Below are 25,236 nucleotides of genomic sequence, written 5' to 3'. Positions count from 1 at the left end.
TCAATGATTATGCTAGACATCCTGTACTATAGCATAATAATAATAACAACTTGCATGCGCACTACTCATACATGCAAACCAACTTGAACAACATGCTTGACATAATTCAACGATTATAAAAGTCCATACATGATAGTTCAATAAAATCTATAAAGCATAATTCAATTCATAACATGCTCGTTCACATAGATTCAACAATAATAATAACATGCTTGTTCTCAACATTAAACATGAATCCATAATAGCATATTTATTCCCAATCATCAAACATGAATTCATACAACACATAAGTTCACATGATTCGCATTCAATACACTTCATAAAGTCCTCAAGGGATGGGTGGTCACCCTAGTCTTGTACGTACCTGGAATACCTAAGTACGGGGGCCACTGTGCGAATCACGACTCACTAGAAATCAACTCCTATAAACAAAACAAGAGAACTAAATTATTATCCATGTTTACTAAATTTCCAGCAACTATTTAAGATTCTAAAACTCTTAGTTTAATTAGAAATCATTCATTAATTGGTAATTTAATAGTCTCAAATAGTCAACTCAAGTCCTAACATAAAACCATTGACTTTTTAGCTTTAAAACCCTTAAAAACCAACTTTTTAAAGCTTATAAACATTCTGAAAATTTAAGTTGATTCCCATAATTTAAATTGTCATTAAATTATGTGAATCAATCGCTCAATCAATTTGAAACCAAAACCCTAACAATAGTTTAGTCCGAAAACATGTTTTGACTTCAAAAATCAACGCTTTATAAACTTTATAAAATCTGAAAATTATAAACTCAATCATCAAAACCAATCTCTTTAATTAAAACATAATACTAACCCAATACGGTGTTCACAACCGTTTTAATTAATCTAAACAACCCAAATAATTAAACTAATCACAATAATTAAATCAATATAAAACTGAATATCAATATTTTTGAAGACATAATTTGATTAAACAATTGATCAACACACACACACAACGATTAATTAATCGTGTGTGTGTGTGTGTGCCGACCAACACACACGACAACAACAACAATAGCAGCAGCGCAACGCACCACAGGGGGCGCGCAAGGGGCAGGCGACGAGGGGCTGGGCACAGGTGGGACACAGCACGCGCACAAACAGCACTGTTGTTGTGCTGCGACGCGACGCGAGGTGAGGGGCGAGCAAGGGACGAGTGGGCGCTGGCGAGCACGACCATACACAGCGCGCAGGCACACTCGTGCTACGCTGCGGCTGTGAGCTGGGCGAGCTGGGCGAGACGGCGAGACGAGCTGCCATGCGCCGCAAGCAAGGGCGACAAAGAAGAGAGGGGCGTGGGTGGAGTGTGCCGCAAGGAGAGAAAAAGAGGAGAGAGAGAGAGATTTCTGAATTTTTGATTTTGGGGGTTTGATAGGAGGTCTATTTATAGGTTTTCTCTCCCTTGTGGGCTAGGTTAGGGTAATTTTGAGTTGGGCTCATTCCTGGGCTCATTTAAGTTTACTCCTTGCAGGCTTTGTTGGGTTTGATTAAAACAAAACGAGCGGGCTTTAAGTGTATCAAATTCGTTTTTGAAATACGACCCAACAATTCCTGATTAAATAATATGTCGAATTTATTTAATAAAATCCAGTTTCGAAATAATTAATATTTAAATTAATTAAAAATAAAAGCGCATTTAATTCTCATTAAATGAAATTAATTTATAAAAATACACGAAATGCTTTATAAATATAATAAAATATATTTATAATTGTAGAAAAATACGAGGTTTTACACAAGTGGTCGGCTTGAGGTGTCAAAAGGGTACTTGACTAAGAGGCGGATCCGGCAACAACTTGCACACCCACCTAAGGGACGTGTGTGTCAACAGACGACCTCCATGCTTGACATCGGGAATGTCAAGCAAATGCCAAGTTTCGGTAGGCGCGGAAATGGTCACACATTTTGGTCAGGAACTGTATGGAGAGTCACCATTTCGTTGCCCCCGGGGCTAGCCCGAATGTAGAACACATCCGTATTGGGCAAGGTAGAAATTCGTTTTGCACAAATTTGGTTTTCGAAATATGCATGAAATGCCTAGAAATTGAAAATTGAAAATCGCATTTGAATATTGTATTTGAAAGGCTCGTTTTTCGACAGTCGTTCTCAAGGTTTGGGAGTGTCCTTCGAAATTCAAAAACAGAACTGACTCCCACTTGAGAATTTGAGCAGCGTGGGCAACCAGCCACTGTAAGCCACTGTGCTGGATGCAGGCAGTGGCGTTTGGCGCAGAGGCCTACGCCTGGCGCCAGAGCTTTGTATGTTTTTGGATTTCGAAGGAGTCGCCACCAAACGATTTTAAGGGTCCCGTTTGGAAAGACCAAAATTGACTCTGTGTTGGATAAGGCATTGAATCTTAGAAACGGATGGGTGAGATCCGGGAAAGGGAACGAGATGCTTATTCCGCGAGCCTAAAAAATTGTATCCAAATGCATGGCATAAAACATTTTCGAATAACCCTAGTCATGACACTATGTGGGTTTGAATTTAGAATTTGAACACATAGAATTTCTACTTTGTATTGTGACCACTTTGCTTTAAAGTTAATTTAAAAGAACCTAAGGCTGGTTTGTCCAAGAAATTATCTTTGTTAAGCGTGGTGTAACTTTGCATTTTGTTGTATTTAGCATGTGAGGTGATGAAAGCAATAAACAAGTAAAGCAACATCACAATAGAAAATAAATGCGTAATTAGTAAAGATACATCACCAACTAGAAAAGGACTAGGTGGGAAACCACATTGCCTAGAAGGACTAGGCAAGTAAAGTTGCATAAATAGTAAGTGCGGAATTTTTTTTTTTGGAAAATTTGGTAATATTAATCCAACCTTTGGCCGATTTTCTTTTATTAATCCCACCTACGACATATTTTTTAATAATCCCACCTTTACTACCCGACGACTTTTATTGGGCTTAAGTGGCCGGTAATCGGTGAAAAAGTCAACGAGATGGTGATGAATTGATGATGATGACTGAATATATCGAGAGAGAGTACTGCCATGTAGAGAAATAATGCCGCTTACAACAGTTTTATGACCTGTTGGGCCCAATAAAAGTTGTTGGGTAATAAAGGTGGGATTATTAAAAAATATGTCGTAGGTGGGCTTAATAAAAGAAAATCGGTCAAAGGTTGGATTAATATTACCAAATTTTCCTTTTTTTTTTGGCAAATAATAATATATTATTACCAAGAGAGCTAGAGAACTAGCAAAAAAATACAAGGCACAGCAGCCACAGCACCACAAACACCACTAAACAGCAGCTAAACAACACAAGCTATCAGCCAAAGAAAAACAACACAAAAAAGCACTAATCAAGCAGCAACTGCTGCTGGCTATCAGTAGCCCTGCAAGCTACTCTAAACTTAATTTCCTTCAGTATTTCTTGAGGGCTTCTGCAAGAACCAGTGAACACCTTAGCATTCCTTTGCAGCCATATACCATAGATACATTCAGCAAAATAGATGATCAACAGCTTAAACCTATCTCCTGTTCTCTTTGCAGCTTTCATCATCCAAGTCATCTCATAATCAAACTTCCCCACTACTCTGGTAAACTGCAAGCTTCTCAAAACATAAGACCAAATGGCAGCTGAATAGCCACACTCAAAGAACAGATGTTGAATAGATTCTGATTGGTTACTACACAAAGGGCAAGTGTTGCTGTCCACCACTTTCCACCTTATCAGCCTATCTAGAGTAGGAAGTCTACCCCAAATAGCCACCCAAGCAATGAATAAGCTCTTTGGAGAAGCCTTGTTCTGCCAGATAAGCCTCCTCCATCTAACTTTCTCATATGGCCCCAAAAGCCTCTGGTACATAGCTTTGATAGAGTAGGAGCTATTTTTGCACACAGCATACCACCCCCTAGCATCATCAATCATCTTCTGAGATCCTAGCACCTTCTTCAGTGACCAAGAAATAGACTTAGGCCACTGAACATTCCTAATATCTCTCCCCTTGATATAATAGGTATGCACCCATTTGCACCACAGCTTATCTTTCTTATGAGTAATAGCCCAAAGAAGCTTAGCCATTGCTGCCTTATTCCAAATACACATGTCTTTGAGGTTCAGACCACCTGCACATTTAGGTAAACACATGGTTTTCCAAGCCACCAGAGCTTTCTTAGAGGGATCAATATTGCCAGTCCACAGGAAGATCCTGCAGAAACTTTGAATTTCTTTAATCACCTTTTTGGGCAAAATGAAGATCTGGCACCAAAAAGATTGAAGACTCAACAGGATTGTTTGAACAAGCTGTAACCTGCCTGCATATGACAGATGCTTAGCAGTCCAGGTTTTAGCTCTTGCAATCACTTTGTCAATCAAAGGCCTACACTGGTTGTAAACCAGCTTCTTGGTAGTGAGGGGAACACCAAGATATCTAAAGGGAAAAGAGCCTTCAGGAATGCTGATAGAATCAAGAATAACAGCTTTATCATCACCATACACCCCCCCCCCCCCCCATATATATATTGCTTTTATCCATATTAGCTTCTAGCCCTGAAGCCAGAGAAAACTTGTTGAAAGCATCCAGAAGACAGGCAATAGAAATAGAGTCAGCTCTGCAGAACATGAGTAAATCATCTGCAAACAACATATGAGTCAAAGACAGCTTCTCACACTTTGGATGGAAGTTAAAATCAGGTTGATGTTTCAGTTGTTGCAAGTGCTTGGACAAGTACTCCATGCAAATAGCAAACAGGAAAGGAGACATAGGGTCACCTTGCCTCAATCCCTTCTTTGCTCTAAAAGGAACACTTGGCTTTCCATTGATCAAAATGCTGTAAGAAACAGTTGATATACAGGTGAACACCCAATCAGCAAAGGTTTTAGGAAAACCCAACTCAATCATGACACTGTATAAGAAACTCCATTCAATGGAGTCATAAGCTTTTTTCAAATCTATTTTAAGCATTCATCGATGTCCTTTAATGAGCTCAGTAGCAAGTAAGATATTATCAGAAATTAGCCTATCAGGGATGAAACCAGATTGGCTGTCACTCACCACTTGACCAATAACACCTTGCATTCTGGAGGTCAAAATCTTAGAAACAAGCTTATAAACCACATTACAGCATGCAATAGGTCTATATTCTTTCACTTTAGTGGGATTTGGAATCTTGGGAATGAGAGTAATAGAGGTGCAGTTATACTGAGCAAGCATTTGGTTGGAACTGAACACTTCTCTCACTCTTGATACACATCCTGCTTGATAACAGGCCAAGCTTTCTTGAAGAACACTGCATTCAACCCATCAGGCCCACGGGCTTTGTCATTGCCAATGCCTTTGATTGCAGAATCAATTTCCTCATTTTTTTCTTCCCTACAAAGCTCACTTCTTGCTGCATCAGAAAGTTTAGGCCCACTTCTAACAGTAGAAACATGAATGGAGGAAAGAGATTGAGCAGAAGACCCCAGCAGATTCTTATAAAAAGACAAAATATCATTCTGAATGTGCTCTGGATCCACCAATCTAGTACCATTATCATCATATAGAATAGAAATTCTATTCAGTCGATTTCTTTCTTTTATAGTGGAAAAGAAGAACTGATTGTTAGAGTCACCAAGATGCAACCATTGAATTCTAGATTTTTGTCTCAAAGCTATCTCATCCACTCTCAACCATTTCCTGAGATTCTCAACATCAACAGCTTCCTTACTTGGCAGATCAGAAGTAGAGGAATGTTGCAAAGCAGACTGAACCTCATCAAGATCCTTTCTAGCTTGGGAAATTCTATCTGTAATACCAGCAAACTCTTCCTTGTGTAAATCCTTGAGGTGATACTTCACTTTTTTTCAGCTTACACCACAATCTAAACATAGCTGAACCAGTGATAGAGTTATCCTTCCAAACAGATAAAATGGTAGGCATGAACTTGCTATGATCAGCCAAGTAGTTAAGAAATCTAAAAGGCCTGCCACCACCAACTTTATCAGGTAAACAATTAATCACAATTGGAGAGTGATCAGAAATAGAGGGGTTTAAGTATTTAGCATTAACATTACTATACTGGTGAACCCAACTTGGATTTCCCAAGCTCCAATCAATTCTACTAGCAACTTTCCCCTCTCCCACACCCTTATGCCAAGAAAAGTAATGACCAACACTTTTCAAAGGACACAAGCCAGCTGATGTAACAAATTCATCAAAATCTCTTGTTTCTGCATCTGTAACAGGGGCTCCATTGATTCTATCAGCTACAGAAAGAGGAGAATTAAAATCCCCAGAGATGACCCAAGGGTAACTCCCAACACTACCAACAAGGGAAAGAAGGGAACTCCACAAAGGCTTCCTGGTATCAATGGTATGCAGACCATACACCATGGTAACAAACATAACCACTATACCTGCTCTATCTTTTTATTTCACAGTGAATAAACTGCTCATGCACAAACAAAATATGAACATCTAATTCAAGAAATTGCCAGCCAAGCCATATTCTTTATCTAGGATTCATAGCATAGTTATTTTCCCACTTCCAGTGTCTACCAAATTTGCTAGTGACTTTATTGAAATTATTACTTTTAACTCTGGTTTCTAATAAAGCAATAAACTGAATGTTATGCAAATTGATCAAATTCTTTACCCCAGGAACCTTAATAGGATCATTAAGGCCCCTCACATTCCATCTACACAGGTTAACCTTCTTCATTAACGGTTTCAAACTGAGCACCCAACCCCTCATCTTCACCCTCCATGTTTCCATCAGAAATGTCCTTAAATCCCAACTCTCCAGATAACACACTGAATGGATTGTTGGGAGTCAAAGATCTCATTCTAGAAAGGCCTTAGTTCTTCTAGTAACAATCTTCCAGGGGTTTGGTTCAGTCACAGCTGAGCTATTCATTACAGGAGGAGTATGAACATTAGTGGCACCATTCTCTTGTTGTTGAGTCACAACTGGCTGAACCTTCTAGACTGGTTTTGGAACCCACACTTTCTTAGAAACTGGTTTTGGAGCTGGTGGATTGATTTTCTTGTCACAGTCATGTCTTGCAGTGCCACATTTCTTACAATACACAGGTTTCCAATCATACACCACTGCTTGCTTAAAGACCCTTCCAGTGGAATCCTCAATCCAGACATGATCAGGCAGAGGTATAGTGATGTCCATTTCAATCAGCACTCTAGCAAAGGAAACTCTATCCTGCCTGGTTGTACAATCATCTGCAAACAATGGTACACCCAGAAAACTACTAATTCTGCTCAAAGATTCAGTTCCCCAGCAATTAAGAGGAAAGTTAGGGAACTTCACCGACAGTGGAATCACCCTTAGAACTTCCTCATAGAAATTAAATTCAGTTGTCCAGGGTTTGATAATTACAGGTTTTCCATAGAAAGAGTATGCCCCCCCTACTATAATCTGGTTCATATCTTCAGTATTAGCAAACTTGATGATGAAGTAACCCTCATCATGGTAGAAAACTTGTGGTTGAGTTATAGTATTCCATACCCCCTCCATAAATCTCCTCACAGAAGCTATAGTAGGTGATTCTCCTACTACATACATCACCATAGATGCTTGCCACTTCACAGTCAAATCCTGCAATTCACTCTTCTTCAACTGAGCCACCTTCTTCCCCTCCTAAACTACTGGAGTAACAAACGTCAATGAGGCCCCTTTTGCAGCCATTTTTGATCCATTAAACAAATTCTTCCAAGGTTCAGTAGGAGCAACTACAGGCGTCACAACTTCAGACCCATCAGGTTTTCCAACATTTCCCCTACTGCCTTGATTTGGATTCGGAATTCCAATCACATGGACATTTCCCACAAGTCCTAATTCACGATTCAATTGAATAATAGTATTGTGAAGTTTACGCGAAATCATACTAGCTGATGGATGTACTAAAGGCGAGTGCATCAATTCTTCCCCATCTGAATCGAAAACCAGAGCATTATCATCTGGGTATGATTTTTGGGTCTCTTCCTGGTCAGAATTAGCTTCAGAAATACATGGAATCAGTAGGGAATCCTTCGTAGAAACTTTCGTAGAGCCCATGTTGAGCGCAGGCTTCTTCTTCCTCGCCATTAACGGAGGGTGGTGAACGTTATTGAAATTCCCTTAACATGCACCCAAGCTCGAGAGAGAGAGAGAGAGAGAGAGAGAGAGAGAGAGAGAGAGAAAAAAGCGACAATAGGAGTTTTTTTTGTAAGTGCGGAATTGAAAGGTGCAATATTTAAAGGCATTATTGAAATTACAATATTGAAGTGCATAATTGAAAGGCGTTATTGAAATTGCGGTATTGAAGTGCATAATTGAAAGATGCGATATTGAAATTGAACTATTCTATTTGAGATCCGAACGCCAAACAACTTCTTAATAATAAGTGCGTCCGACACGGATTCAAGTCTAAAAATCTCAACTTTAGGACAAGTTGCTCATCCCAAAGCATCTTAGATTTAAGGCATATAATTGAACTTGAAATATTGAATCTTGAATATTGAACTTGGATATTGGACTTAGGCGTCTTGAATCTCAAAGATTAGACCTTTTAATGTTGAAAAGGTTTCATCTTTGATATGCCCCATATTTTGAAATGATTCTAGTTTAAGGAAGTGATTACAAACAACCTTAAACATCATAGAATCTTGAAAATGAAATTTGTACTTGAATATTGAAATGAGGAGTCTTGAATCTCAAAGATTAGACCTTTTAATGTTCAAAAGGTTTCATCTTTGATGTGCTCCATAATTTGAAATGATTCTAGTTTAAGGAATTGAAGTGATTACAAACAACCTTAAACATCATTGAATCTTGAAAATGAAACTTGAACTTGAATATTGAAAAGTGGAGTCTTGAATCTCAAAGATTAGACCTTTAAATATTAAAAAGGCCTCACCTTTGATTACTCCATGTTTTAAAGATGATTCTAGTTTAAGGAAGTGATTACAAACAACCTTAAACGTCATTGAATCCATGACTTTGTATTTTGAATCATAGAAAGTGTTGATTTTGTAAAAATATGTGATTGTTGTAAGTGACACTTTTAAGAGTAAAAGTGCCAACTTTACTAATCATTTTGAAAGAGAAATTATAGAAACATGGTAGATTAGGATTGGGATTCCGAATTACCTAGTTAGGTTTAGGTTAGAATTCCTCTTGGAGCTCCCAATTGCTTGAAAATTTGAGATTTGTATGAGATTTTTGAAGTTTTTGTATTTTGATTTTTGAGAGGCAATTTCAGAATTACGACGTTCTGATTGCAATTTTCTGCCCTAAAGTGTTGGAAATTAGGGGTTTAAATAGGAAAATGAAGGGCTAAACGCCAGGTGGCAGCTGCGCCCAGCACAGCAACGACGCCTGGCGCCGCTGACGTGGCACAGAAGATGTCAAGCAAGGACGATGACGTTGTCCTTGCTTTTGGCTTGTAGTGAGCGTACCTTTGTACGAAGTGTACGAATTTTGGCACATAGCTTTCTTGGGGGTTAAGGAAGTTTGCGACTAAAAACTAGCTGTTTTCGGGTTTTTGAATTCGGTTTTACGGGACAAGGCCCGGCTTGCTCGGTTTTGTGGGTCGGCACCCGAATTTGTATTGCTTAGTGTCATTTCGACTGGGAAAGGCCTTGTAAGACCAATGGAGTGGTCCATTGGGTGAGATTGTACTTGGATTTTGAAATTAATTTTTGGAAATTGAATTTGTACCAAGTTCCGTAATGGGAACGGTCTCGGGCACTGGATTTTGGATCTTGGATTTTGGAATATGTTTTAGCAATTGGAACTTTCGCATGGAGTTTTTCCAACCACCTAGCAAGGATAATGGTATCGTCATTATCCCAATGGGGAGACACGATTTAGGTGTCTACAGATACCCAACGAAGAAACATTTGTCAGATTTTGGTTCGAACTTGTCCGAAATTAATCGATTAACATATGCTTCGCAACCCCAAAGCTTTAGAAAAGACAACTTTGGAAGTTTCCCAGTCCATAATTCGTATGGAGTCTTTTCAACAGCTTTTCACGGAGCACGATTCAGTGTGAGTACTGCTGTTTGCAACGCATGTCCCCAAAATTGTAAAGGAAGTTCGGCTTGACCCATCATTGACCTGACCATATCGAGTAAGGTCATGTTTCTCCGTTTCGACACTCCATTCCATTGAGGTGTCCCTGGATCAGTCAATTCAGAAAGAATACCGCATTCTTTTAGATGATCAGGTCATCAAACTCGTGGCTAAGATATTCACCTCCCTGATCTGATCTTAGAGCTTTGATTTTCTTGTCATGTTGATTCTCTACTTCATTTTGAAATTCTCGGAATTTCTCAAACGATTCAGACTTGTGTTTCATCAAGTAAATATAGCCATGTCTACTGAAATCGTCAGTTAACGTTATGAAATAGCTGAAATCACCTCTAGCTTTCGTACTCATAGGCCCACATACGTCCGTATGTATTAGCCCTAGTAGTTCGCTTGCTCTTTCTCCCACTTTTGAGAAATGTCTTTTTGTCATTTTGCCAAGTAAACAAGATTCGCATTGATCAATCTTCTCTAAGTTGAATGATTCTAGAATTCCCTTCCTTTGAAGTATTTCCATGCGTTTTGTGTTTATGTGGCCTAATCGACAATGCCACAGATATGTAAGATCGGAATCACTAGTTTTAGCGTTTTGGTATTTATGTTATAAATTTGTGTGCTTGTATCTAGCACATATAGACCATTTTCTTGTAATGTTGAACCATAAAACATTCCATTCAAAGAAAAAGAAAAACTATTGTCTTTAAATTGAAAACTAAAACCTTTAGAATCCAAACTTGAAACGAAAATAATGTTTCTGGTGATACTAGAAACATAGTAACTGTTTTCTAGTTCCAAAATAAAACCACTAGGCAAAGATATAAAATAAGATCCTATGGCTAACGTAGCAATCCGTGCTCCATTTCCCACGCGTAGATCCATCTCGCCTTTATCAAGCTTTCTACTTCTCCTTAGTCCCTGCGAATTGGAACATAAGTGTGAGCCACAACCAGTATCTAATACCCAAGAAGTAGAATTTGCAAGATCACAATGTATAACATACATACCTGAATTAGAAGAAACGTTCTCGCTCTTCTCATCTTCCTTTCTCTTCAAGCAATCCCTCTTCCAATGCCCCTTCTTCTTGCAGTAGAAGAATTCAGAGTCAGCAGGAGAACGAGTCACCCTTTTCTGTTTACCAGATTTGGTGCCGTTGGACTTAGGTGTGGGTGCAGCCTTGCCCTTACCCTTCTTGCCCTTTCCCTTGCCAGATTTCTTGAAACCCTTGTGAAGGAAATATGTCCTTCACCCAAGGTGCATTAACTCTAATACCAAGGTTCAGATTAATTGCGAACAATTAATTCAGTGAGATCAAGTGATCGGAACAGCTAGCTGGAGCAATGCTTCCGATCAGTGAGTTCTAATGAATATTATGAAGGAAATAATGCCCTCGGTCCAAGTATTCATATAATATTAAGTCTAATAAATGCGGTTCAGTATTAATTAACAAGTTAATAATTCAGTGAGATCAAGTGAGCTGAATGCCTAGCTAGAGGCCGCTTCAGTTCAAGTGGAATTAATTATATTAATCCACAGCTTACTCTTGACTGAACCCGTAGGGTCACACAAATAGTACGTAAACGGATCAAGTATTTAATGGCATTAAATACTCCATCTATGGATATTCGGAATCGACGGATCTTGGTTTCAGTGGGAGCTGAGATCGTCACAAGCAAGAAATGAATACTCCGGAAACGATGATATTGCCGAAAACGGAAATATGGATCGTATCGGAAATATAAATATTATCCAAGTCGTAGATGTTGCCGGAAACGGAAACATGGTACGTATCGGAAAATATTATCGGAAATGGAAATATTGCCGGAATCGGAAATATTGCCGGAAACGGAAATATTGCCGGAAACGGAAATATTGTCAGAATCGGAAATATTATCGGAATCGGAAAATAATTCCGGAAGCGTAAATATTAAATATTTGTTCGAAAAGGAAATTAATTCCGGAATCGGAAATATTAAATATTGTTCGTATCGGAAATGAATTCCGGAATCGGGAATTTAATCGGAAGCGTATCGTACGAATTAGCATCGGACGAGGCTCGCTAGACGAAGGCCCAGCACGAAGCCAGGCCATCGCCCAGCAAGCCACACGCATCACCAACACACGCCAAGCCTCGACCAAGCCCAGCGCAAGGCCAGGCCCAGCCAAGGCCTAGGGCGCGCGCGCGGACACAGGCATCGAGCATGGGCCGAGGCGCTGTGTGCTCAGCGTGGGCCGCAAGGCCTGCGCGAGTGTGCGGTGCTCGTGTGCGTGCTATACGAATCCTAAAGCTATCAGGATTCGATATATGATTAAATTCCTAATCCTAAAAGATAAATTAATTAAATAAGAGTTCTACTAGGATTCTAATTTAATTAATTCGTATCCTAGTAGGATTCCAATTCTCTTTCCATACCCCTATAGATATGTGGCATGGGTTCACAATTTATATCGAGATTTGAAGTATTCAAAAGGTAAGATTTTCAAGCAAAAATCAGCCAAACACTTGCAACCCAAATAGCCGAAAATCCTAGTAACCTTAAGGGCGATTCTAGTTGGTCAAGCTTAAGGCGGATCCGGACGTGCTGTGGACTATCTACGGAGGGACGACACTTGGAGTCCTAAAGACTTGTTCTTGTTCGGTTCGGGCGCAGCTAGGGAGGGCACGCTACAAAGTGTATGCTAAATGATTATGTGTAAATAATATGTTTCCTGGCTTTATGGTTTTTCCGCATGATTTATGTTTATTCATATGTATCATAACCTAACAGTGGTATCACGAGCCTCTTATTATTTTCATAATCTAAATTGCATGAACATGGTTAAATTTTACAAATTTGCAAAGAATTAAAGGGGTGATTAATTTTCGTAATTAATTGCAAATTGCGTTTATTTAATTATATGTACGCAGTTTTTCGGCAGTTTCTTCGTTACTCATCCAAATAGAGTGATTTTTGTGTCAATTCCGCATGTAAAAGGCATTCTAAAATTTTGAAGCCTAACTATGACTTTTCGAAGGTTTTAGTTTTTCGAATGCAAAATTTCGTAAATTTAAGATGTTAAATTAAGTATTTGCGATTCTTGTTGATAAATCTTGAGTTTTTGATTGACCTACTGTATATGTTTAACAATTATGAATGCCTAGACTTGTTAATTATGCAACCTAATTTGTAATTATGATTAATTTGTTAAAATTCGAATAATTTAGAATTAATTTGATTTTCATAATTAATTAATAATTTAATTAGGTATCCATGATTAAAATCCACCATAAAAATTGTTAATTTATGTTAAAATTTTTAATTTTTATGACCTAGATTTTAATCCATGTTAATCGGAAATTAATTGATTAATAAATTTTCGATTTTTCGCCCTAAAATTATGAAATTAATATGTTTTATTAATTCGTCAATAATTTTAAATTAAAAATTTTAAATTTTTATGAAAACGCTCATGAATGTTGCACGCACAAAGCAATGGAAGCTACGTGTTACCCTTAAGGGGTGTTGTATAATGCGGGCACGCGACGACGAGCAAGGGAGCTCGTCGCCCGTGCGGTACGAATGCAGCGAGCAACAAAGCGTGGCGCGCGCGCGAAGCAAAGGAGCTGGCCGTGTGTGCTATGTGATGGGCGAGGGCGAGGGGCAAGGCAAGCAAGCAGTCGCGTGTGGGCAGCAAGCGAGCTGCGCCACAGCGCGTACTAGAGCGCTGGCTCGCGTGCAGCAAGCGCTGGCTCGAGTGCAGTGCCTTACGAGGGAGAGCAGCAGCAGACGCGACACAGCACAGAGACTGCGCGCATCGTGGCCAGCAATGGCTGCGTGTGGCCTATGGCTGTGCGTTGCGTGGTGATGTGCATACCTTGTGTTACGATTAAATTGTTTTAAATTTTAATTTGAGATTTTCGTTCATGTAATTTTAATTAATTTTAAAATTAATAATTTAAATTATTTTCTTGGATTTTAATTTTGAATATTATAATTTTTAATTTATTCTAATTATTTTACTAAAATTAAAAACCTTGATTTAATTTAAATCCAACTGAAAAATAAATTAAATAAGTGGATTCAATTATAAATTTATATGAGCTTTAAATTTTAATTAAATTTGTATGTTTCCGGTTAGACTAGAAATACATTTTTATGTTTAAAATTAGTAAAGCATATGAATTTATTGGTTTAAGTGGGAGCAATTTTAGTCATAAACTCTTGATTAGGTCTACAAATCCTTTAAGGTTAAACAACTTGATTAGAATTAATAAGGACTGAATAATTGGTAGATTATTGGTGCCCTTAATTAATTACTGCAAATATTTATGTGATGCATACAATGTGTTTTAACTAACTAATTATGTGGGCCATTCATGATAATGAATGGATGAATGGTATATATATATTGTATATGTACTGTTTTGCAGGTTATGAAGTGACTAGTATGGCCCAAATAGTATAGCAAATATGGTCTGCGTACCATTAATTTGAATGTAATTGGTCTAAAGCACCAAATTTGTTTTTCAATTCAAATATGGTCTGCGTACCATCAAATAGTTGTAATTAGTTTAATTATAGCTTATCCTACTTGAAGAAAATGGCGCATCCCACGGTGAAATTCAAGACGGAGTTTCCAATCCATTTTCAAGACGGACTTTGAAGTTGAAGCTTCAAGATGAAGTCGGGCCATACTAGATCACATTTATGTTATGCATGCTTTAAGTTATTTATTGCTATTAAATATGGCTTAAATATGCATGAGATCAAAGCTTGATTATGTTGCATGATTAAGGATTTTAGTTCACTTAAAATCTAACCAACATAGTAAGAGCCTTCAGTTCCAAACTTAAAAATTGAGTTAAAAGGTGACATGCCAAAATAACACTTACTTGGATATCCTTTACATCCATCTTAGTAATAGTTTTCCGCCATAGCGAGGTGTTACTTATCGATACTAAAGGGGTAAGGTACACAAATAATTGTGAGTACATGTTAGTTTTAATGAAACTCAACGATATAAGTAAGGAGTCCTTTTATGTCGTGGCAAAATCGATAGGTTTACCTAATAAGTTCTTAGTGAAGGAAATAATGCCCTTGGTCCAAGTATGCATTCTATGTTAAGTCTAATAAATGCGGTTCAGTATTAATTGACAAGTTAATAATTCAGTGAGATCAAGTGAGCTGAATGCCTAGCTAGAGGCCGCTTCAGTTCAAGTGGAATTAATGATATTAATCCACAGCTTACTCTTGACTGAACCCGTAGGGTCACACAAATAGTACGTAAACGGATCAAGTATCTAATGGCATTAGATACTCTATCTATGAATATTCGGAACCGACGGATCTTGGTTTCAGTGGGAGCTAAGATCGTCACAGGCAAGAAATGAATACTCCGGAAACGATGATATTGCCGGAAACGGAAATATGGATCGTATCGGAAATATAAATATTATCCAAGTCGTAGATGTTGCCGGAAACGGAAACATGGTACGTATCGGAAAATATTATCGGAAATGGAAATATTGCCAGAATCGGAAATATTGCCGGAAACGGAAATATTGTCAGAATCGGAAATATTACCGGAATCGGAAAATAATTCCGGAAACGGAAATATTAAATATTTGTTCGAAACGGAAATTAATTCCGGAATCGGAAATATTAAATATTGTTCGTATCGGAAATGAATTCCGGAATCGGAAAATTTAATCGGAAGCGCATCGTACGAATAAGCATCGGACGAGGCCTGCCGGACGAGGCCCAGCACGAAGCCAGGCCATCGCCCAGCAAGCCAAGCGCGCCGCACAAACAGCAAGGCCAGGCCCAGCAGGCTGCGCGCAGCGCGCAGCGCGCACAGCGCGCACAGCACGCGCAGCGCACAGCGCGCGCGGGCGCTGAGTGGGCTGATGCTCGCGCGCACGCACAAGGCCCATCGTGGCTGTCGTGCGTGTGTGTGCAAGTGTTTGTGTTCGTGCACGTTTCCTAAAACATGCAGAGTTCGGTTAATGATTAAATTCCTAATTCTAATTGATAAATTAATTAAATTAGAGTTCTTGTAGGATTCTAGGTTTGATTAATTTGTATCTGAATAGGATTTCGATTCCCTTTCCATACCGCTATAAATATGAGGCTAGGGCTCACAATTTATAACACAAGTTTCAAAGTATTCAAAGTGAGTTTTTTGAGAGAAAATTCAAACACACATCTTGCTCAAATTGCCGAAATTTTCTAGTACCTTAAGGGCGATTCTAGTTGGTCAATCTTAAGGCGGATCCGGACGTGCTGTGGACTATCTACGGAGGGACGACACTTGGAGTCCTAAAGACTTGTTCTTGTTCGGTTCGGGCGCAGCTAGGGAAGGCACGCAACAAAGAGTATGCATCTATTCTATGCTAAATGATTATGTGTAAATAATATGTTTTCCTAGGTTTATGGTTTTTCCGCATGATTTATGAATTGTCATATGTATCATAACCTAACAGTGGTATCACGAGCCCCTTATTATTTTCATAATCTAAATTGCATGAACATGGTTAAATATTACAAATTTGCAAGAATTAAAAGGGGTGATTAATTTTCGTAATTGTTAATTAATTGCAAATTGCGTTTATTTAATTATACGTACGCAGTTTTTCGGCAGTTTCTTCGTTACTCATCCGAATTGAGTGATTTTTGTGTCAATTCCGCATGTAAAACGCATTCTAAAATTTTGACAAAAATAGTATTTTTCTGCCGAACCCAGAATTCTCAAATTCGAAGCCTAACTATGACTTTTCGAAGGTTTTAGTTTTTCGAATGCAAAATTTCGTAAATTTAAGATGTTAAATTAAATATTTGCGATTCTTGTTGATAAATCTTGAATTTTTGATTGACCTACTGCATATGTTTAACAAGTTTGAATGCCTAGTCTTGTTAATTATGCAATCTAATTTGTAATTATGATTAATTTGTTGAAAATTAGAATAATTTAGAATTAATTTGATTTTCATAATTAATTGTAATTTAATTAGAAACCTATGATTAAAAACCACCATAAAAATTGTAAATTTACGATAAATTTTAAATTTTTATGACCTAGACTTGAATCCATATCAATCGGAAATCAATTGGATAATAAATTTTCGATTTTTTCGCCCTAAAATTATGAAATTAATATTATTTATTAATTTGTCATTAATTTTAAAAATAAATTTTAAATTTTTATGCGATTCGTTCATAAAACTTGCACGCACGAAGCAATGGACGCTTCGTGTTACCCTTAAGGGGTGTTGTATAATGCGGGCATGCGACGACGAGCAAGGGAGCTCGTCGCCCGTGCGGCACGAATGCAATGAGCAAGGGCGTAGTGCACGAGCACAAGGCAGCAGCCCTGCCTTGTGTCGTGTGCCACGAGCAATGAACGAATGGGCATGGGCGAAGAGCGAGCCAAGGCAGTCGCGTGTGGGCAGCAAGCGAGCTGCGCCACAACGCGCGCTGCCTCGCACAAGAGCGCGCAGCCTCGCGCGCAGCGAGCGCAAGCTCGCGTGCCACGAGCGCTGCGCCCAGCATTACTCGCGCGCACAGCGAGCGATGTCGCGCGCCCAGCGAGCGATGTCGCGCGCCCAGCGAGCGATGTCGCGCGCCCAGCGAGCGATGTCGCGCGCCCAGCGAGCGATGGCTCGCGCGCCCAGCGAGCGATGTCGCGCGCCCAGCGAGCGATGTCGCGCGCGCGCACTGCGAGCGATAGCTCGCGTGCGATGAGCGCTGGCGCGCGCAGCGAGCACCAATGCGTGCGGAGGCTTGCGATAGGGAAGCAGCAGCTATGCGACGAGCGCATGGGCTGCGCGCACATGGCCAGCAATGGCTGTGTGCGTACGGCCCATGGGCGTGCAACGCGTAGGGTGTTTGCGTTACGATTAGATCGTTTTGAATGTTTAATTTGAAAATTTCAGTTCACGTAATTTTAATTAATTTTAAAATTAATAATTTGAATTATTTTCTTGGATTTTAATTTTGAATATTATAATTATAATAAATGTTATTTATTCTAATTATTTTACTAAAATTAAAATCATGAATTAATTTAAATACGACTGAAATTAAATTAAATTTTTGGATTCAATTATAAATTGATATGAGCTTTAAATTTTAATTAAATTTGTATGTTTCCGGTTGGACTAGAAATACATTTTTATGTTTAAAATTGGTAAAGCATATGAATTTATTGGTTTAAGTGGGAGCGCTTTTTAGTCATAAACTCTTGATTAGGTCTACAAATCCTTAAGGTTAAAACAACTTGATTAGAATTAATAAGGACTGAATAATTGGTAGATTATTGGTGCCCTTGATTAATTGCTGCAAATGTTTACGTGATGCATAATGTGTTTTACTAACCAGCTATGTGGGCCATTCATGATAATGAATGGGTGAATGGTATATATTGTATATGTACTGTTTTGCAGGTTATGAAGTGACTAGTATGGCCCAAATAGGATAGAAAATATGGTCTGCGTACCATTAATTTGAATGTAATTGGTCTAAAGTACCAAAGTTATTTTTCAATTCAAATATGGTCTGCGAACCATCAAATAGTTGTAATTAGTTATAGCTTATCCTATTTGAAGAAAATGGTGCCTCCCACGGAGATTTTCAAGACGGACTTTGAAGTCAAAGCTTCAAGATGAAGTCGGGCCATACTAGATCACAAATATCTTATGCATGTTTTAAGTTATTTATTGTTTTAAATATGTCTTAAAATGCATGAGATCAAAAGCTTGATTATGTTGCATGATTAAGGATTTTAGTTCACTTAAAATCTAACCAACATAGTAAGAGCCTTAAGTTCCAAACTTAAAAATTGAGTTAAAAGGTGCCATGCCAAAATATACACTTGCTTGGATATCCTTTACATCAATCTAGTAATAGTTTTCGCTCAGCGAGGTGTTACTTATTGGTCCTAAAGGGGCAAGGTACACAAATAATTGTGAGTACATGTTAGTTTTGGTGAAACTCAACGATATAAGTAAGGAGTCCTTTTATATCGTGGCAAATTCGATAGGTTTACCTAATAAGTTCTTAGACGTACCTATCAACCAAGAATAGTTTCTAGACTATTAGCAAAAGGCTTTTGCTTACCTAAGATGTTCTAGGATTAAGTCGACAAACTGTGCTTAGTTCTTCAATGATTTTAGGATCTTGGAATCATTTTATTCACACCTGCCGGAACACATAACTTGAATAAAATGCTTAATAAACATTGAATTATGCATGTATGCTAGAATTTAAGTTTATTAAGAGAAACTGTGAATGGTTATTTATTTGTTTATTCTTTTCAATTGTAGTTTTTAAATATGGCAAACAACAATTCATTCAACATTCGATCAATTCTCGAAAAGGAGAAGTTGAACGGGAAAAACTTCCTTGACATGCAAAGGAACTTGCAAATAGTTCTTATGCAGGAAGGAAAGGAGTATGTCCTAGATGAGGCGATGCCCGAAGCTGCAGGCGACGGGGTCACTCAGGCAGCCCTCAATCGTTGGATTGATGCCAACAAGGATGTGAAATGTCTAATGCTCGCCACCATGAGTACGGATCTGCAGAAAACGTTCATCAACTCAGATGCTTTCACAATCATCAGTGAGTTGAAGAACATGTTCCAAGATCTGGCTCGAGTCGAAAGATTCGAGACTCATAGGCAAATTCTTGAGACCAAGCTTAAGAAAGGCGAGCCCGTAAGTCCACATGTTCTCAAAATGATTGGACTCATTGAGAATATGAGTCGGCTGGATCAGCAATTTTCTCAGGAAATGGCTATAGACACCATCCTCCATTCTCTTCATAGCGGGTATGATCAGTTCAAACTGAACTACAGTATGAATAGTCTGGACAAAACGCTCACTGAGCTTCACGGTATGCTGAAGACCGCTGAAAAGACGCTCAAAAGTGATAAGCAGGATGTGCTTATGGTGCGTGGGGGCAAGTTCAAGAAATCTGGAAAGAAGAGGAATGCTAAGAAAGGTGGCAACAAGGCCAGCCCAACTAAGCAAACTGGCGCCAAATCTGCAAAGAGGAAGGTCAGTCAACCCACTTCTGAATCCGAATGCTTCTACTGCAAGAAGAAGGGGCATTGGAAGAGAGATTGCTTGAAGCTAAAGGAAGATCAGAAGAACGGAACAGTCGTTCCATCTTCAGGTATTTTCGTTATAGACTGTATACTTGCTAATTCAACTTCTTGGGTATTAGATACAGGTTGTGGCTCACACTTATGTTCCAATCCACAGGGACTAAGAAGAAGTAGAAAGTTAAGCAAGGGTGAAGTCGACCTACGAGTGGGAAATGGAGCACGGATTGCTGCATTAGCTGTAGGAACTTACTATTTGTCGTTGCCCTCCGGGCTAGTTTTGGAACTGGAAGAATGTTTCCATGTTCCAAGTCTTACTAAAAACATCATTTCAGTTTCTTGCTTAGATGCTAAGGGATTTTCCTTTTTAATAAAAGACAATAGTTGTTCGTTTTATTTTAAAGAGATGTTTTATGGATCTGCTAGATTAGTCAATGGACTTTATTTATTAGATCACGACAAACAAGTATATAACATAAATACCAAAAAGGCCAAAAAGGATGATTCAGATCTCACCTATCTGTGGCATTGTCGATTAGGCCATATAAACTTGAAACGCTTAGAAAGACTTCAAAGGGAAGGAATTCTAGAACCATTTAACTTAGAGGATTATGGTAAATGCGAATCATGTTTACTTGGCAAAATGACAAAGCAACCTTTCTCTAAAGTTGGAGAAAGAGCAAATGAACTATTGGGTTTAATCCATACAGATGTATGTGGACCAATGAGTACAAATGCTAGAGGTGGTTTCAGCTACTTTATCACTTTCACTGATGACTTCAGTAGGTATGGTTATGTCTACCTAATGAAGCATAAGTCTGAATCCTTTGACAAATTCAAGGAATTTCAGAGTGAAGTAGAGAATCAATTAGGCAAGAAGATCAAGGCACTGCGGTCTGATAGAGGCGGTGAATATCTGAGCTATGAATTTGATGACCATCTGAAAGAATGTGGAATTCTATCAGAATTGACTCCTCCTGGAACACCACAATGGAACGGTGTGTCAGAACGGAGGAACAGAACCTTGCTAGACATGGTCAGGTCAATGATGGGTCAGGCCGAACTTCCATTAGAATTTTGGGGACATGCACTAAATACAGCTGCACTCACTATAAATAGAGCTCCGTCTAAAGCTGTCGAAAAGACTCCATACGAATTATGGTTTGGAAAGCCTCCAAATGTGTCTTTTCTTAAGATTTGGGGATGTGAAGTATACGTCAAACGATTAATTTCAGACAAACTTCATCCAAAATCTGACAAATGTATCCTTGTGGGCTATCCAAAGGAAACAAAGGGGTATTACTTCTACAATACATCTGAGAACAAAGTGTTTGTTGCTCGAGATGGTGTCTTTTTGGAGAAGGATCACATTTCCAAAATGACAAGTGGGAGAAAAGTAGACCTCGAAGAAATTCGAGTCGAACAACAAACTCTAGAGAATGCTCAAGATGACATTCAGGATGAAACTCAGAGATCTTTAGAAGAATCTGGTGAGAATCATGGTCAATCTAGAAATGTTACCCCGCGTAGATCGCAAAGATATAGATCTCAACCGGAAAGGTACTTGGGTATTTTGACGAACGAGAGCTATGACGTTCTATTACTTGAAAGTGATGAACCTGCGACTTACAAGCAAGCTATGACGAGCCCTAGCTCCAAGCAATGGCAAGAAGCCATGCAATCTGAATTAGACTCCATGTCTGAAAACCAAGTATGGGATTTGGTCGATTTGCCAGATGGCTACCAAGCCATTGGAAGCAAATGGGTTTTCAAACTGAAAAAGGACAAGGATGGGAAACTTGAAGTTTTCAAAGCTAGATTGGTTGCAAAAGGTTACAGGCAAGTCCACGGTGTGGATTACGATGAAACCTTTTCACCAGTTGCAATGCTAAAGTCTATTCGAATAATGTTAGCAATCGCTGCATATTACGATTACGAAATATGGCAGATGGATGTCAAAACTGCTTTCTTAAACGGCGTTTTAACAGAAACTGTGTTTATGACACAGCCTGAAGGTTTTGAGGATCCAAAGAATGCTAAAAAGGTATGCAAGCTAAAGAAATCAATCTACGGATTGAAGCAGGCATCCAGGAGCTGGAATATACGTTTTGATGAAGCAGTCAGTGACTTTGGTTTCATCAAGAACGCGGACGAATCTTGTGTATACAAGAAGGTCAGTGGGAGCAAAATTGCTTTCCTAGTATTATATGTCGACGACATATTGCTTATCGGAAATGACATTCCTATGTTGAACTCTGTCAAGATTTGGCTTGGGAAATGTTTTTCGATGAAGGATCTAGGAGAAGCACAGTACATATTGGGCATCAAGATTTACAGAGATAGATCTAAAAAGATGATTGGACTTAGTCAAAGCACTTATATCAATAAGGTGCTTGATAGGTTCAAGATGGCGGACTCCAAGCGAGGCTACCTACCCATGTCTCATGGAATGACTCTAAGCAAGACTCAGTGCCCAAAAACACTTGATGAGCGCAGACGAATGAATGGGATTCCATATGCATCATTGATTGGTTCAATAATGTATGCTATGATATGTACACGCCCGGATGTTGCGTACGCACTCAGTGCTACGAGCAGATACCAGTCAGACCCAGGAGAGGCGCATTGGACTGCTGCCAAGAACATTCTGAAGTACCTGAAAAGGCACAAAGATGACTTCCTGGTCTATGGTGGAGATGATGAATTAATTGTTAAAGGCTATACGGACGCAAGTTTCCAAACCGACAAAGATGATTTCAGATCACAGTCTGGGTTTGTCTTCTGCCTCAACGGAGGAGCAGTAAGCTGGAAAAGTGCTAAGCAAAGCACCATTGCGGATTCTACAACTGAAGCGGAGTACATTGCTGCACATGAAGCAGCAAAGGAAGCTATATGGCTAAGGAAGTTCATAGGAGAACTTGGTGTAGTCCCCTCCATTAAAGGACCAATAGCCCTGTATTGTGATAATAACGGAGCTATTGCACAGGCAAAAGAGCCTAGACACCACCAGAGAGTCAAGCATGTACTTCGTAGATTTCACCTTCTACGAGAGTTCGTTGAAAGAAAAGAAGTCGAGATAAGCAAAATTGGAACTGATGACAACATATCAGATCCATTAACTAAACCTCTGCCGCAAGCGAAGCACAACTCGCACACTGCAGCTATGGGAATCAAGCATATTGGAGAATGGCTTTGATGTCTCTGTTTAATGTTTTAAAGTTTTAGAGTTTAAATCTTTGTAAAACATTATTGGTTAATCATTCACAATAAATGAAAGGAATTCATTTTTCCATTTAATTTGTGGTTTATTAAATGATGAGTCCCTTCAACTTGACGATATATTCAAGATAGACTGTCAGGACCAGTCCTGTGACTAAGAAATGTCTATCAAGTGAACTTGAATGTCAAAGGTTGAAAATGGTCCCTAATCGGAGTTTTCTATAAAATTGGACGCATAGAAAACGTTAGACGATTAGAATGCAAGATGACTAGTAGTTCTGTTTCTTGAACTATGTGGACATGGCAATGTCATAATCATTTGCATAGATACTTACTTTGGGAAGACTAGTATCGGACAAGACCTATGAAACTTTACTGTAAGAGATGAAAGTCTGTCATAAGTAAATTTCATTAAATTATTAGACACTAAATCCTCAATACCTGAGTGATTTGAGATTACTTGTTTGAGAACTGGTTGCTTTGACGTTGACCAACCGTCGCACCGTAAAAGGAGGCTATAAAGGCAACGCTCAGGTAATCACCTATCAAACGAAGTCTAATCTCAAGATCGCAAGATTGGGATTGTCCTCCCATAAATCGGGATGAGATGCTTAAGTTGTACAAGGCCACTCGGAGAGCTAGAAACTGTGAAATGCATGGCCGTGCTCGGATGAATCATAGGCTATGATTATCTGTTTATTTGATCAGTTGAACTCTGAAACCGAGGAACACCTCTGGACATAATAAGGATGACAACTCTTACCTTATGTTCAAGAGCAAGCATCGATCGACAAAGGAATTAGGAAATGCACACTTGTCCCTAAGGACAAGTGGGAGACTGAAGGAAATAATGCCCTTGGTCCAAGTATGCATTCTATGTTAAGTCTAATAAATGCGGTTCAGTATTAATTGACAAGTTAATAATTCAGTGAGATCAAGTGAGCTGAATGCCTAGCTAGAGGCCGCTTCAGTTCAAGTGGAATTAATGATATTAATCCACAGCTTACTCTTGACTGAACCCGTAGGGTCACACAAATAGTACGTAAACGGATCAAGTATCTAATGGCATTAGATACTCTATCTATGAATATTCGGAACCGACGGATCTTGGTTTCAGTGGGAGCTAAGATCGTCACAGGCAAGAAATGAATACTCCGGAAACGATGATATTGCCGGAAACGGAAATATGGATCGTATCGGAAATATAAATATTATCCAAGTCGTAGATGTTGCCGGAAACGGAAACATGGTACGTATCGGAAAATATTATCGGAAATGGAAATATTGCCAGAATCGGAAATATTGCCGGAAACGGAAATATTGTCAGAATCGGAAATATTACCGGAATCGGAAAATAATTCCGGAAACGGAAATATTAAATATTTGTTCGAAACGGAAATTAATTCCGGAATCGGAAATATTAAATATTGTTCGTATCGGAAATGAATTCCGGAATCGGAAAATTTAATCGGAAGCGCATCGTACGAATAAGCATCGGACGAGGCCCAGCACGAAGCCAGGCCATCGCCCAGCAAGCCAAGCGCGCCGCACAAACAGCAAGGCCAGGCCCAGCAGGCTGCGCGCAGCGCGCAGCGCGCACAGCGCGCACAGCACGCGCAGCGCACAGCGCGCACAGCGCGCGCAGCGCGCAGCGCGCGCGGGCGCTGAGTGGGCTGATGCTCGCGCGCACGCACAAGGCCCATCGTGGCTGTCGTGCGTGTGTGTGCAAGTGTTTGTGTTCGTGCACGTTTCCTAAAACATGCAGAGTTCGGTTAATGATTAAATTCCTAATTCTAATTGATAAATTAATTAAATTAGAGTTCTTGTAGGATTCTAGGTTTGATTAATTTGTATCTGAATAGGATTTCGATTCCCTTTCCATACCGCTA

The sequence above is a fragment of the Spinacia oleracea genome, chromosome 1 (genome assembly GCF_020520425.1).
Source record: "Spinacia oleracea cultivar Varoflay chromosome 1, BTI_SOV_V1, whole genome shotgun sequence".
Taxonomy (NCBI): Eukaryota; Viridiplantae; Streptophyta; class Magnoliopsida; order Caryophyllales; family Amaranthaceae; genus Spinacia; species Spinacia oleracea.
This window is presented reverse-complemented; position numbering follows the sequence as displayed.